This window comes from Podarcis gaigeae (genome assembly GCF_964106915.1).
Source record: "Podarcis gaigeae genome assembly, chromosome: 2".
NCBI classification, from domain to species: domain Eukaryota; kingdom Metazoa; phylum Chordata; class Lepidosauria; order Squamata; family Lacertidae; genus Podarcis; species Podarcis gaigeae.
Window position 1 is genome coordinate 15,502,058 of NC_139679.1, and position 17,084 is coordinate 15,519,141.

At 45.3% G+C, this 17,084-nt stretch overlaps 1 long non-coding RNA gene across 1 annotated transcript; it reads left to right on the plus strand.

Moving 5' to 3' along the window:
• The first annotated feature begins 5,838 nt into the window (after nucleotides 1–5,838).
• Nucleotides 5,839–15,838, plus strand: LOC310839992. Its single transcript, XR_014561731.1, has 2 exons — nucleotides 5,839–5,997; nucleotides 15,186–15,838. It is a non-coding gene; the product is annotated as an uncharacterized lncRNA (long non-coding RNA).
• The last annotated feature ends 1,246 nt before the right edge of the window (nucleotides 15,839–17,084 follow it).

The following is a 17,084-nucleotide window of genomic DNA, read 5'->3' on the forward strand; positions in this document are numbered from 1 at the left end:
GCGCCTCCAGGGGTGATGAAGTCAAACCAATTCACAGCACCTGCTGTGGCTGCAGAGGCGCCTAACTCGTAACTGCTGCCTCCTGAGTCGCTTTTGCTGCTTTGGCAGCATCAAAGTGACCTCTCGGGGGTGCAAGCCTGAGCAGTGCGTAGGGAGGCCCTGGGCTGCCCAGATAAGAAGATTCCCCCCTCTCGGCCCCACTGATGTGATCCAAAGGAAAGCAGAGCAATACGTGTGGCAGCAGCTTGGCTGTCGGAGTTACTGGAAGGGAGCATGCAAAACAGGGGCGATCACAAAATAAGTAAATAAAATCAGTGGCGTAGCGTGGGCTATCAGCACCCGGGGCAAGGCCAGTAATTTGCGCCCCCTAACCCATGGATTTGCACCCCCTAACCCGTGGATTTGCGCCCCCTAACCCGTGGATTTCCCTAACCTCCAGATGTTGCGCCCGGTGCGGCCGGCCCCCCCTGCACCCCCCACGCTACGCCACTGAATAAAATGGGAAATGGTGAGGGGTATTTGGTGGGAAATCTGCCAATGGTCCTTCACAGATTCAAGGATATTCCACGGGCAGCTATCTTACAGGATACAGTGGTACCTCGGGTTAAGTACTTAATTCATTCCGGAGGTCTGTTCTTAACCTGAAGCACCACTTTAGCTAATGGGGCCACCTGCTGCTGCTGTGCCGCCGGAGCACGATTTCTGTTCTTATCCTGAAGCAAAGTTCTTAACCTGAAGCACTATTTCTGGATTAGCGGAGTGTGTAACCTGAAGCGTATGTAACCTGAAGCGTATGTAACCCGAGGTACCACTGTATATTTCTTGCGCACAGAGAGAAATGGCGTTGGTATGTGTGTCTGCCTTACCTGTTCCCCCATTCTCAGCTTTCATATTTCTAAATAAAGGGATAGTATGGGAGCCGTCCTATACAAACATTCCTGGGAGAAATTCCCATTGAACTCCGTTTATTTAGTTAAGCTTATTTCTTACTGGGTTCATTTGGCTGCACACATTTGCTGGGCGGCTTATAAAACAAGAAGTACATGCAATATTAAAATAGGGGTTACTTCTGAGTAGATACATTTAGACTTTTACTGGCTACCCATTGATTTAGAAATATAGTAGCATACTGGGGGAGTTGGTAAGGCATGCAGGAAAGTACCTGCATTATTTGAAACTTTTAGGAAGCCCAAATAGATCATTAAGGGGTTGCTGTTTTATTCTGACACATTTGCTGAACTGCAAGTCCTTTTCCATACTGAGGAGGTCACTTATGTTTACTGAGTACACAGAACATTTGCATCTTTCCAAGATAAATACAGTTTTAATGTTAGAAACATGCATGGAATTAAGACTCCGCTAACTTTGCCAACACATGCAAATACCTTCACCAACAGTCAGCATGGGGAATCATTGGAAATGTTTGAGAATAGCAAATGTTATTGTGGAATGATTCCTTACCCACCCACCAGTTTAAAAGGACACACGCACAACCCTTCTATCTGTAAGATACTTCCTGAAACATCTTGAAGAATGTGGAATCCTAGCACAGGGGAAATGGGGCTGTAAATGAGGGTTTACTACTTGGGGCAAATGATTCCTCTACATCTGCAAGATATAGAAAAGCAACCACCCCAAAAAATAATTTTTTTGTGGCTTAATCTTGGTCATTAGCCTCTCCTTTCACTGATGCTAAGGGAAAAATCAAATACAGTGGTACCTCAGGTTACATATGCTTCTGGTTACATACACTTCAGGTTACAGACTCAGCTAACCCAAAATAGTACCTTAGGTTAAGAACTTTGCTTCAGGATGAGAACAGAAATTGTGTGGCGGCAGCAGGAGGCCCCATTAGCTAAAATGGTGCTTCAGGTTAAGAACAATTTCAGGTTAAGAATGGACCTCTGGAACGAATTAAGTACTTAACCCGAGGTACCACTGTGACTTCTAGAGAAATCTTGCTAATTTAACACGGTCAATCTACTGAAGAGGTTTTATAGGGGAAACTTATAATTTTAAAATATATTCAAGGAGGAAATGTACAATGATGTTACAAGGGAAATGCAGGGTCCTCAATGTCGTGTTTTGTTTATAATTCAGGGAGCAGCATTTGCAGATGAAAACTGACAAGTTGGGAGGGGTGCTTAACCCTTCTCCCACCTATCAAATCCACACCCTCCAACATTTCCCCCTTGAAAATCCCATTCCATAATGATAATTTTACTATTTATACCCCACATCTCTTTCTGGGTTGCCTCAGCCTCTCTAGGCAGCTTCCGAAATATATAAAAACATAATAAAACATTAAACATTATAAAAAACTTCCCTATACAATGGTACCTTGGTTCTTGAACTTAATCCATTCCAAGAGTCCGTTCGATTCCCGAAATGTTTGAAAACCAAGGTGTGTCTTCCAGTTGGGTGCAGGAGCTTCCTGCACTCAAGTGGAAGCCGTGTCAGATGTTCGACTTCCGAAAAATGTTCACAAACCAGAACACTTCTGGGTTTGCGGCATTCAGGAGCCGATTTGTTCAGGAGTCAAGTCATTCGAGTACCAAGGTACCACTGTACAGGATTGCCTTCAGATGGCTTGGGAGGGGGTCAGATAACTCCATACCCTCCAGTGAAAATAGGCGCATCCAACCATACCCTCCAAGGGACACAGGTGGTGCTGTGGGTTAAACCACAGAGCCTGGGGCTTGCCGATCAGAAGGTCGGTGGTTCGAATCCCCATGATGGGGTGAGCTCTCGTTGCTCGGTCCCTGCTCCTGCCAACCTAGCAGTTCGAAAACACACAGTGCAAGTAGATAAATAGGTACCACTCCAGTGGGAAGTTAAATGGTGTTTCCTTGCATTGCTCTGGTTCGCCAGAAGTGGTTTAGTCATGCCGGCCACATGACCCGGAAGCTGTCTGCAGACAAACGCCGACTCCCTCAGCCGGTAAAGCGAGATGAACGCCGCAACCCCAGAGTCGGCCATGACTGGACCTAACGGTCAGGGGTCCCTTTACCTTTACCATACCGTCCAGCATCTCTCCAATGAAAATAGGGACATCCTATGGAAAAGCGGGATATTCCAGGATCAAATCAGAAACCAGGACAGCTTCTCTAAATCAGCGATGTCTCTGGAAAATAGGGACACTTGGAGGATCTGCAAATCTCCCCTGTAAATGTTTTGAAACCAGGAAGGGGGACCTGTGGCCTTCCAAATGTTGCTGGACTACAACTCCCATCATCCCTGACTCTTGGCCATGCCAGCTGAGACTGATGGGAGTTGGAGTCCAACAACATAGGGAAGGGCACAGCTTTCCCATCTCTTTTTCAAAAGTTCGGCTCCTCAGTTAAGCTCCGAAAATTGAAGTGAGTGCAACTAAGGGTGCAACTAAGGGCATGAACACTGACATGGAAAGCTAGGAGGATTTTGTAAGGGAACCAATTCTTGTTTGCTCACTGTAACCAAAGGAGAGACACTTCTGTACTGAGAGAGGAGGTCAAAATGTGAAGGGGGTGGGGGAAACCATTCTTGAGTGTGTACATTTCTGGAGGAGGTGGGGGAATGCTGGGTGGAGGACTAAAAAATGTGCTTCAGATAGAAAACATCTGTTCGCAGGCAGTACCAAAAGTGCAGGGAAGTTGAAATGCAGTTGTAAATTCACTTTCCTGCATCACCATCAATCACTGGTATAGAAGGCTATTTAAAATGGCGTATCTGTCTTTCACACATGCACACCAATAGAGGGAGAAAGGCTTGAAAGCTTTTAAAGTGGCACATATGAAATTGATCCCAGCCTATGTTATATCTGTGGGAATGTTCAGGGATACAGGAGAGGATATATTATTCGATTATAGCCTTTCCAACTTGTGTTAACAAGTTCACAATTTAGCAGAGTAACATCCCCCTTTTTAAACTTGCAGCGGATGTGTTTGCTCAGGCACGCTAAAACCTCTATAATAACTGTTCTGGTATTTTCCCCTTATTTCCTCATAAAAGATAAGACACGACACATTCTTCTATAAAAGTATAAAAAGGTTTACTCACACATCATTCTGTTCACAATAGGATTCCAGAAGGCAGACTTACCTTAGAAAAGTAACATATACCTAGAAACTATCTCATAAGAAAACAGTCCCTTTGTCCTCACTTGGCTGGAAGCCTTGCGCTGAGAGCATCTTTGGCTAAGCAGATGTTGCTTCTTTGATGCATATAGTCAAAAGAGAGAGAGAGATGGTTGCCCCGCCCTATGCTTGAATGAATGAATGAATTTATTAATACGGTCACAGACCAGCGTCGCCCTATGCTTTTGTCATTACCTGCACAGGTGAGGCCACACCCACCTCTAGTCACATGCAGAGGAAGTCTGTCCCAGCCCAGAAGGAAACAGGAAGTTTACCTGCTGGCTGGACAAACATTCCTCCCCATGTGTAAACATGTTCACTCTAGGAATGTTGTACTTGACTGCTCTTGTGTTTCACATCCCACAATATCCATATAGATGATTCATATTCATTTATTCGTACCTACTCATCAGACCATAACAAAACAAAACAAAGTTTATAACAGTGTGAAAGTGGTACAAGGTGGCATCAGTTGGTAGAGCATGAGACTTTAAATCTCAAGGTCGTGAGTTCGAGCCCCACGCTGGGTCATCTAGTCCAACCCCCTGCAATGTGGAAATCTTTTGCCCAAAGTGGAGCTCAAACCCACAATTCTGAGCTTAAGAGTCTCATGCTTTACCAGTTGAGCTATTCCAGATGTTGTGTCCAGCTTCTTTAATAATAATAATAATAGTAATAGTAATATATTATTTATACCCGGATGTCAGGGAACTGCCATAGGAGCCAGAGGCGGAGGGAAGGCTCCAGAGGGATGCCGGAGAGGGTCCCAGTAGGGAGAGAGGCAGCCCATCTGCTGGGGAAGGAAATCAGCGTAGCACCAGTGGAGAAGGGGAGCAGAAGGGGGAATCAGCGAGGGGGCTCCAGGACTCCTCGCTGGAGACCAGCGGGGAGAGCACGGGTCCTCCGCTGCCTACACCCTCCCTGCGCAGAAGACTTCCACGCAGGGAGAGTAGGAGGAGACTAGGCGTCAAAGAACTTCTTTGCTGGAAGAAGTCCAAGAAACGCCCACTGACGGATTCTGCCAGCGATTGAGACAGCCACGGGTGAGAGGCTGTCCAGACAGAAAGGGTTCACCCAGGTAACCTAGCCAGGAGTGGCGACAACTTACACATGAGCAACCCCTATAACCATTACACCCGCCCATCTGGCTGGGTTTCCCCAGCCACTCTGGGTGGCTTCCAATAAGACACTAAAATACAATAACTTATTAAACATTAAAAGCTTCCCTAAACAGGGCTGCCTTCAGGTGTCTTCTAAAAGTCTGGTAGTTGTTTTTCTCTTTGACATCTGGTGGGAGGGTGTTCCACAGGGCAGGTACCACCACCGAGAAGGCCCTCTTCCTGGTTCCCTGTAACTTGGCTTCTCGCCACGAGGGAACCACCAGAAGGCCCTCGGCACTATGAGACCCCCCCCCCAAAAGCCTGTATGTCTCTCTCTCTGCCGCCACCACCATATCAGCTTCCCTCAATCAGACACCAAAGTCACATTGTGTAGGCCTTCCTATCTTGCCACAAAGTTTAGGATAGTTCCCTTCATCACACCCTTAAAAATGCCAGCGTTTGCTTTTAAATGATGCAAGCTCCTCACCTTTCTGCTTAAGTAAGTGGCTGGGGCCGCTTGCCTTCATGGCCTCCCCTTCAGTAACATTGTGACATAACATGGTGACATATCCCACCACTTCTTTATGATTCATGGTGAGTCCTGTTGCTAGGATAGCCAGGTCTCCTGCTTTGAAAAGCACAGCCTCCTGTTTTGATGGACTATCAGAGAACAGTTCTCTGAAGGTGTCCTCTGTTGGAGAGCTATTTATCCAGTCCGAGTCTGGTTTAGAGAAAATGGTTTAGAGAACCATTTTAAAAAGGAGATCGGGATCCCACCAACAGTGAGTAGTACCTGTTGAGCAGAAGGTGCAGGCAGAACTGGTCACTAGGGCTGGGCGATATCTGGTTTTCAACTTCATGATCAGGGCCAGATTTAGGTTTGATGAGGGCCTAAGCTACTGAAGGTAATGGGGCCCTTTATATGTGACATTTTAGGGAGCAGGCTAGCAGGCGGGGCCCATGACTTACATCATAGGAGCCTACACAACACAAAACACTCTTTCTGCATGCATGTTTTATTTTATTTGTTCTAGGGTTTTTTGAAATGTACGTCCAGTGTTGTTTTTTTCCTTTAAATTTTTTGGGAGCTCCCAGGAGAATGGGGTCGTAAGCTATAGCTTGTTTAGCTTATACGTAAAACCGGCACTGTTCATGACATATCACCAGCTAAACATCCTGATATACTGATATATCACCATGTCTGAAATAAGGATGGAGCTATGCAGATGGAGCTATGGATTGGCTGGCTTCATTGTGATTTTTGCATAGCACACACACACACACACACACAGAGAGAGAGAGAGAGAGAGAGAGAGAGAGAGAGAGAGAGAGATTTGCAATATATTTCCAGGTCAAAAATTATTAAATTAATATCATCATATGGACTTGAAACTGGTTTTGGGTAATATATCACCCAGCCCTCACACACCTCATGATTTGTGATATACAGTGGTACCTCGGGTTACATACACTTCAGGTTACATACACTTCAGGTTACAGACTCCGCAAACCCAGAAATAGTACCTTAGGTTAAGAACTTTGCTTCAGGGTGAGAACAGAAATTGTGCTCCGGCAGCGCAGCAACAGCAGGAGGCCCCATTAGCTAAAGTGGTGCTTCAGGTTAAGAACAGTTTCAGGTTAAGAACGGACCTCCGGAACGAATTAAGTACTTAACCCGAGGTACCACTGTATTGCCAGGTCAAAATCTATGAAACCAAAGTCACAATATGGACTTCTAACCTGTTTTACTGGTCGCTTGGTGTTTTCTTCACTATGCTTTGCATTTATTTTAAAACTATTATACTTATTTTAAAATGTGTGTCCTTCCATATAAATTACCACATGCAAATTGACCTCTTTTTTCGGCAATGTACGCACTCCTTTTTTTGGCCACAGCCCCTACCTTTTGCTCCTCCTCCTTGCCTATCCCACTCTGTAGCCATGAAGTCAGAGAACTGACTCCATCTCATGGTCTTAAATAAATGGTTCCCATTTGCTGTTTGCCATGATTGGCATTTGCATCTAATAAATCAAAAGAATTATTTCATTAGATTAAATGACAAAAAATACTGGCCTCCTGCAATTTGTATAATTTAACATGCTTGCTGCCAATTTGCTGAATGTAACCAATTAATTAAGCCTGACCGTTCAGCCTGATCTTGATGTTTCAAGGTGGGTTAGTACACAGAGAAGGAGGTATAAAGAACTTCTGGGAGGTAAGGAGTGTTGTAAGTCAGTGGGAAACCTAAATGTGAGTAGCCAGGGATGCTTAAAATTGTTTCATTTATTACATAACTGTAATGAAGTTTAATTAAATGACCAATACTTGACAGTAATAATCAGTCTGGATCTTGGAAGCCAGGAGCAGGTTTATTTCTTATCAAACAGCTGGATCAAAAACAACTTGCATGATTCCATCCCACCCACCATCCATCTTCTGTCTTATCATACTTTAAGAGGGCTATGCCTTGCTTTTCTTTTAATGAAAACTGAAAATGGAGGGAAGTGGAAGATCATTGCAAGTGTGAGGACAGCCCACATTCCTCCATGCATGCGTGGAATTTCACGGTTGGGTTAAAACTTTCCTACTCAAGGGAAAAGGGAATCGGGTGGCGCTGTGGGTTAAACCACAGAGCCTAGGACTTGCCGATCAGAAGGTCGGTGGTTCAAATCCCCACAACGGGGTGAGCTCCCGTTGCTCGGTCCCTGCTCCTGCCAACCTAGCTGTTTGAAAGCACATCAAAGTGGGAAGGTGGGAAGGTAAACAGCGTTTCTGTGCGTTGCTCTGGTTCGTCAGAAGCGACTTAGTCATGCTGGCCACATGACCCAGAAGCTGTACGCCGGCTCCCTCGGCCAATAAAGCAAGATGAGCACCACAACCCCAGAGTCAGTCACAACTGGACCTAAAAATCAGGGGTCCCTTTACCTTTACCCAAGGGAAGTTCAGCTCGAATGATGGGGAGATTTGGGATGAAACGGATTTTGTCTTTGGCCTTTCAGGTGGGAAACCTTTGAATTTTGGTGGTTACTAAAACGAGTTGCTCTCTGTGGGAATGTTTAGGGAGGCAGGAGAGAACATATTGTTTAATTATATCCTTTCCAACTGCGTTAGCAAGTTCTGTAACTTAGCAGAGTAACATTCTCCTTTTTAAACTTACACAGCAGATAGGTTTGCCAGGCTTGTTTAAGCCTCTAAAGTATGTTTCCTGGTAATTCCCCTTTCATTCCCTCCTAAAAAGTATAGACGCAACACAGTCTTGTATAAAAGTATAAAATAGTTTACTCACTCATTCTGTTCACAGATGGATCCCAGAAGGCAGACTTAAGTTACAAAATATATACACCTGTAATCTATCCCTTTGTCCTCTCTTGGCTGGAAGCATCTCGGGCTGATGCTTCTTCTACGAAAGCAAAATGGAGAAGAGAAAGATGTGGTGGCCAGTCCTGTGCTTTTGTTACCTGCACAGGTGAGGTCACGCCCACCAATGGTCACATGTAGAGGAAGTTTGTCCCAGCACAGGAGGAAACAAAAAGTTTATCTACTGGCTGGACAAACATCCCTCTTCTTGTCTAAACATGTCCATTCCAGGAATGTTGTATTTGACTGCTCTGTGTTTCATACCCTACACTCTCTACCCTTGTTTAGGTTAATAACTGTCTGTTCATCAAACTTATCTGAAGAAGTGTGCATGCACACGAAAGCTCATACCAAGAACTGACTTAGTTGGTCTTTAAGGTGCTACTGGAAGGAATTTTTTTTGTTTCATCAAACTTAGAGGTGGGGAACTTCTTTCATCTGAGGGCCACATTCCTTTCTGAGCAATGTTTTGGGGGCCACTGGGCAGTGGTGAGTAAAGCCAGAAGGAAAATAGGATGGAGCCATAAATTTGAGTATGTAGCACCAATCCTGGCACTGACTGCCAATTAGTTTCCAGGCCCAATTCAAAGTGCTGGTGTTGACCTATAAAGGCTTACATGGCTCAAGACCACAATACTTCAAAGATTGCCTCTCCCCATATGAACCAACCCCCATCTATGTCCCCCCATCCCAGGTGTGGCAACAAGAGAACTGCCCTTTTCTGTGGTGGCTCCCTGATTGTGGAATGTTCTTCCCAGAGAGGCTCACCTGGTGATATCACTACATATCTTTAGGCACCAGGCAAAAACATTCGTCTTTACCCTATGGCTGTTTAAATAATCTACGACCTGTGAAAGTGTGGGGGAGAGGACAGCTGTTATGATGACTACAGCGGTACCTCGGTTTCCAAACATAATGCGTTCCAGAAGACCCTTCCAAAATGTTTGAAAACCGAAGCATTTACTTCCAGAAGCATTTACTATGGAAAACTCAATACAGAAGCCGTATGGCACTTTCAACTTCTGAAAAGCGTTCGAAAACCGAAGCGGTTACTTCAGGGTTTTTGGCATTTGAAAACTGAAACATTCGACTTCCAAGTCATTCAAAAACTGAGCTATCACTGTATAGTGGTACCTTGGGTTAAGAACTTAATTCGTTCTGGAGGTCTGTTCTTAACCTGAAATTGTTCTTAACCTGAAGACCACTTTAGCTAATGGGGCCTCCTGCTGCCAACACGCTGCCGGAGCACGATTTCTGTTCTCATCCTGAAGCAATGTTCTTAACCCGAGGTAATATTTCTGGGTTAGCGGAGTCTGTAACCTGAAGTGTATGTAACTGTAGCATATGTAACCCAAGGTACCACTGTATTTAATTATTAGGCTGTCAGTCAGTCAGCTTTTTATTAAGTTTTTGCTGTGTTTTTATCAATGATGTTCTGTAATGTGTTTTTAATGTTGTACACTGCCTTGGGATCTTTTGATAAAGGGTGGTATATAAATTGAAATAATAGAAATACGGTAGGCTAGTTTCTACCCACACTCACACACCCTTCTCCATCCTCCATCTAGATGAGAAAGAGGCATGATCAGAGCTCCAGGACCATAGCTGTCAACTTTCAGATTTGAAAATAAGGGATCAGCAGCCTCACCTGTCCCAGGGACAGTCTACGGGATATCTAACAATCCGGGATAGCAGCAAGAAGCTGTAGGAAATGGTGCTGGAATAAGGGAATTTCCCGCAAAAAAAGAGGGAAGGTTGACAGCTATGTCCAGGACACAATCCAGATAAGCAAAAACACATGGCAAGAGTGCAAATCAGGGTTGGTGAGGTGTGTGGCTAGAGGAGAAGGGGTGTGGCTCGGGAGTGGATGTGGTCTGGGGAAAGTCCTGAGGGCCAGACTAAGAGGTAAAGTTCCTAACCAAAGCATTACATAGGTGGGTTGGTGCCAGCAGCCAATTATGTGAGGCAAGGGATGGAGGACACACAGAGTGATTAAAGGTAAAGGTAAAGGTACCCCTGCCCGTACGGGCCAGTCTTGACAGACTCTGGGGTTGTGCGCCCAGCTCACTCAAGAGGCCAGGGGCCAGCGCTGTCCGGAGACACTTCCGGGTCACGTGGCCAGCGTGACATCGCTTCTCTGGCGAGCCAGAGCCGCACACGGAAACGCCGTTTACCTTCCCGCTGGTAAGCTGTCCCTATTTATCTACTTGCACCCGGAGGTGCTTTTGAACTGCTAGGTTGGCAGGCACTGGGACCGAGCAGCGGGAGCGCACCCCGCCGCAGGGATTCGAACCGCCGACCTTTCGATCAGCAAGTCCTAGGTGCTGAGGCTTTAACCCACAGCGCCACCTGCGTCCCAACACACAGAGTGATTATGTCACATCAAATGTTGCCTTATACAGAACCACACCAGGGGTAGGCAACCTAAGGCCCTGGGGCCAGATGCAGCCCAATCACCTTCTCAATCCGGCCCGCAGACGGTCCAGGAATCAGCATGTTTTTACATGAGTAGAATGTGTCCTTTTATTTAAAATGCATTTCTGGGTTATTTGTGGGGCATAGGAATTCTTTCATTCCCGCCCCCCCAAAAAAAATATATTCCTGCCCACCACATGGTCTGAGGGACAGTGGACTGGCCATCAGCTGAAAAAGGTTGCTGACCCCTGAACCACACTTTACCTGAGAGAACAAAACTGGGAGCAGCGGTGGCTCCATGTTTGTTGGTAACATCTTTAGTTATGTCCTTAGATGTCAGAGTTATTTACCATAGCTGTCAACTTTTCCCTTTTCTTGTGAGGAATCCTATTCAGAATAAGGGAGTTTCCCTTAAAAAAAAGGGAAGCGTTGACAGCTATGTTATTTTCTAGTATTTGATTTATTTTCAAAAAATTCAGGTCGCCTTTGCCAAAGCGGCACACAATATTAAAACCATTCAAATAACAGGCCATGAAATTAGAAAAACATAATCTAAAACACATTCGTATGCTGAAAAGGAATTAAAGCAATAGCACATAACACAGTAGCACCATAAAACAACATACATGTAAAACAAGAAGCAGATTTATTTATTTTTAAACCCAGCAGCAGTAAATCACCAGCATAAATACAACTTGAACAAAGTTTGGAACAAAGTTTGGAACAAAGAGTTTACATAGCTCATTTCAAAATCAGGAGCAGGGGATCTGTGGTCCTCAAGGTATTGGACTCCAACTCCCATCTGCCCCAACCAGACTGGCCAATGGTCAGGGATTATGGGAGCTGTAGTCCAACAACAGCCAAAGGGCTTTGGGATGGTGCCTGGCTAGCACAATTTGAACAGGTGAAGCCTTTTATAGTATGGAAACACAACTATGGGGAAAGTTTCACTTGTTAACAGTCTATCTGTCAGACATCTTATTACTTGAGTGTGGTCCCTTGTTTACTTTTAAGCCCTATACTTTGACACAGCAGATTGTACCATTCCGAATACTGGTTTTTCATTTTTTATTGAAAGGATCAACTTTTTATGAACTTAAATGTTCATTTGCATGAACGTGAACTCATAGTTTGTTTTGGTAAGGGATGAACTCAAACTAGTTCCTTTTCAATGAACATCTCAAGCAGCGGAGGAAAGCCAAACTGATAACTGGGACATTTCAAGAGCACAAGGAACAACTGTAATTCAGAAATGGTTTCCAATGTGTTTTGATCCCTTTGTTGGGATGAATTGTTCAGTGCATCTCCTTCTACTACTTATCCAGGCCTGAGTCTCCAAACATGCCTTTACAAACATGTAATTTAGGAGAAATTTGCAGTAAAACGCTGGTGAATTTTCAGGAGGACTTTTTTAAAAGATTGCCAAGTGACATGGAAACATGGAGAGTGAAAAATTTGGAAAATAAGAAATGGACAGCGGCTAGGTTCTACCGTACTTGCACTGTTGCAAGCAGCATGCCTCTGAATGTCAGTTGCCGGAAATCGCAAGCAGAGAGAGCACTGTTGCATCCCGAGTGCAGGTGGCGCTGTGGTCTAAACCACTGAGCCTCCTGGGCTTGCCAATTGGAAGGTCAGCAGTTTGAATCCCCACAATGGGGTGAGCTCCCGATGCTCTGTCCCAGCTCCTGCCAACCTAGCAGTTCGAAAGCACACCAGTGCAAGTAGATAAAGAGGTACCACTGTGGTGGGAAGGTAAACAGCATTTCCATGTGCTCTGGTTCCTGTCACACCAGAAGTGGTTTACATGACCCAGAAAGCCGTCTGTGGACAAACAGCACCTCCCTCTGCCTGAAAGCAAGATGAGCGCCACAATTCCATAGTCTGCTTTGACTGGACTTAACTGTCCAGGGGTCCTTTACCTTTACCTTTCCCACCCTCTGGTGAAGATATCAGCTTCCCCTTCCCTTCCATCTCTGGACAAACAGCTTTCTTAATATTGGGAGCAAGGGCAGAATCCCGCAGCTGCAGCAACAAAAATAAAGATGGAAGAACCTTCATTAATTGCATAAGAGTGCCTGCAAGAATCTCCAGATGGGCTAGATGACGTGAGACCTTCCTGTGTGCTTCTTGCCCCACAGTATATAACACCACCACACTACGAACCCTTTGCCAGCACTAGGAAACCATGTTCTCCAACCTCAGGGCATTGGGAGTCAACCATGGGATTCGGCCCTTATGCGATCGTGTTTCTTTAACCAAAAAAAACCTTCCCATAGCTCATGCCATCCGCTTCTCTGGTCTATTTTACTCAATGAGCCAAGTTTCGCCAAGTTCTGAATGTGTACATCTTTGTGATAGGCCCCTGGAGCTCATTTTACATGAAGGCAACACAGGTTGATGTATTTTTAAATGGCTTGATTTTTATCACCTTGCTTAATGATTTGTCACATTATTTATTAGATGGTGGGATATCCGGAGGGATCCATCACATTAACGTATAAATAATGTGGCAAATAGTTCAATAGAGCCATAAAAAAGTGATTTCAAAATAAATTGACCTATGTTAAGCTACATGTAAACTAAGGCTGTGAATGATAATGCATGCTGTGCCCTGAAGTTTGAAAAATGGGGTCCGGGGAGGAAGGCAGCTAAAAAGTCCTCTAGAGAACGAAGGCTTTGGCCAAGCCACTAGTACTTAAACGGGGTGTAGAGAACCCTTAGCCTTACAGATGTTGATCCAATGGGCCAGGATGGTGGAAATTGTAGATCAGTAACATCTGGAAGGCCAAAGGTTCCCAACGCCTGCACTAAAGCTTTCACTTCCTAACTGTGATAGGGAAATAGTACGGTAATACTGGCCAACCTTGCAGGGCTGCTGTCAAGATAAAATCATGAGAACATAAGAGCATCTGCGGAATAACTAACAAGATCCACCCTTCTCCTACCTCCTGCTTTTCCAAAATCAGTTTGCTCAAGACTATCCGGTGTTGTGTAGATCATCTCATACCTGACCACCTGGGTTGCCCTTTTTTAACCTGACCAAGGTATGGCAACCCACCCCGTCACCACATCAGTGGAGAAAAAATAAGCATTGCATCAAGATGCTTAATGTAACCAAGTACCTAATAACATTGTTTTATTTCAGTTATTAAGTGTGGAGCTGTGGAAACAGGTCCCTGACAGGTTGTTATAGCCCTTTATTGTTCTACATATCAATTTCAGTTCCCAGTGCTGGGCTGGCACACAAAATGCATTATGCCCTTATTAGTCCATTCGACCAGCTGCCACTGGGCCCTCCCTCGCCTTCCGCCTTCCAGACTCCACCAGCAGCTGAAGAAAGCTGCAGAAGAAGCAGCAGCAGCAGCAGCAGCAGCAGCAGAGAAGCACTTTCTGAGGTTGCTGCTGTTCCTTTGACCCATTCTACACTTCTGTTACCTGTCTTTCCATTTTCTCCCTCGGAAAAGAGAGCCATTATGGTGTAGTGGTGAGAGTGTCTGACTAGGAGCTGGGAGACTGGGGTTCAAATCCCCACTGGTGGGGAAGCAGTGCTGGCATCCGTGCCAATTCTGGCAAGTTCTTGCCGAAATTGCACAAGATACTGCAGAACACTTTTATATGCCTGTTGTCTTTGTCCATGGAGTTTTCTTGGCAGGGATACTGGAGTGGCTTGCCAGTTCCTGCTCCAGGTAACAGTGACCACTGTATTTATTCACACATTATGTGACATTTTATTCACACATTTTTTTCATCACCTGAATAGGGATCGATAGATGGATGGACCAATAGATTCAGATTACAGTGGTACCTCGGGTTACATACGCTTCAGGTTATAGACTCCGCTAACCCAAGTTAAGAAGTACCAAGTTAAGAACTTGCTTCAGGATGAGAATAGAATAGAGAATAGAAATCGTGCTCCGGTGGCGCAGTGGCAGCAGGAGGGTCCATTAGCTAAAGTGGTACCTCAGGTTAATAACTGGTACCTCAGTTAATAACTGTTTCAGATTAAGAACGGACCTCCGGAACGAATTAAGTACTTAACCCGAGGTACCACTGTACTATAGTATGATTCCTGCTGTTATTTTATTCCTTTTTTAAAAAAAGAAACTAAAAAATGAATAATTTCTTCACATCCGAAGTGCTTTCATAAGAAAACAGGAGGGGGGACCCAGAGAGCTCTTTAATGCTGACCTTTCATAGGAAGAAGCCATCGAGGAAGATTGAGAAATGACTATTCCAAAGAGGCTCCAGCCATCGCAATGGATATCAGCTCATCCTGCGCCTCCTTCTGCTCATGCCAGATATTTGATCTTCTCCAATGTTGCCAAATGATCTTATCCTCCAGCTGTAAGATGCATCTTGCATCTTTCTGGTTTTTTTTAGCTTTTACTATGTGCTACAGCTTAATTATTTAACACCACCGGGTTATGCAAGTTGATGCATATGTTTCCAAGGGACAGAGTGGGAGTGATTGATTGGCTGACTGACAGATGGAAATAAACAGCAGAGATGGGGAGGGCAGGGGGAGGAAAGAGGATGCTCCATTTTTATTGCAAGTGTCAAAGGGACAAAGCAGAGAGGAAAGTTAAAAACCGGCTGCCTCGCAGACTCAAAGCCCTCTTGGGTACTCATGCCAATCCACTCACTCCTTCCGCTCACTTGTCATTTGCTCAGAAATCATCCCCGCTCTGAAAATGATCTTACAGAGTCATGGGCCGTCAGAAGACCAAGAACATGTTGCAGGAACCTATGTGCACGTCTGTCCAATTCTACATTCAGGCTTTGCTTTGCTCAGGTTAAATGTTGAAGACAGAAGAAACCTGTGCAGCTCAAAGCAGTGGGCTTTTTTTCTTGTGGAAGTTGTAGAATCCCTATTATTGTAAGCATCTAAAAAACACCATTTGCATAATAGATAAGCAGCTACCCTGAGGTCTGCACACACACGGGATAAAGTAATCCTGCCTCCCTTCAAAAGAAGGAATGAGATATCATACCTTTCAACCGCTCCAGTTAAATTGGGACATCCTGTTTTTGGGCGCTGTGGCCCTGAAAGACTTGGGGTTTGAGCTCAAGGTGCAATCTTGCATGGGTCATGTGACTTGTGCAGGAGCATGTCCCAGTTTTTCGCAGTGACATCTTGGAGCATATAATAATATAATAATAATAACAAATAATAAATTTTATTTATACGCCGCCCTCCCTGGCCAGAGCCAGACTCAGGGCAGCTAACAGTAAAAACATAATAAGAAGAAAAAACACCAATTTAAAATACAGGTTAAAATGTAATTTAAAATGCAGCCTCATTTTAAAGTAGCCCATAGGTCAAAGCCATAAGGGGAGGGAAACATAAGGGTCAGACTGAGTCCAAACCAAAGGCCAGGTGGAACAGGTCTGTCTTGCAGGCCCTGCGGAAAGATGTCAAGTCCCACAGGGCCCTAGTCTTTGTATGAGACATATTTCGTGAGTCTTATCCTCACCTCTACAGGTTAAGCATAACGATTGTTGGTTGCTCAACTGTCTCAGGCATAGGTATGACAAATGCAAAACTATCACCTTGTGTTGTTGAGCACCCTGTACAACATGGGTCAGCAAACTAAGGGCTGCGGGCCGGATCAGGCCTAATTGCCTTCTAGATCCGGCTCGCGGATGGTCCGGGAATCGCCGCATGGATCGCCAGCACGCACGCATTCTTTTCCTCTCCCTCCCTCACCCTCACAAGGTGGAGCTTTTCTCCTCAGGGATGGAGCAATCTTGTCCCACGCCAGGCACCGTCGACGGTGAGAGTCGGCTCACCCACCTACCCACATCAACAGGGCGGCGCTGTGAAAGCGGCATGTGAGGCAGGCTGCCGGCTGCTGCTACTTTTTCCTCCTGCTCCTGCTCCCTCTCCCTCAGTCCGTCCTTCCTTCCTTCTCCACGTTCCTTTTCCACACCGCTTCCTCACATGCTTTCTTCATCGCCACTTGCCTGCCTCCTTCATTCCTCCCATGGCATTCAGGTGGGTTGTTTCAGTGGCCATGGCTGCCGCTTGCAGGTTGGCGGGCAGCTCTGTCTTCTCCACGGTGCCTCATGGGAAGCAGCAGCAGCAGCAGGTGGTGG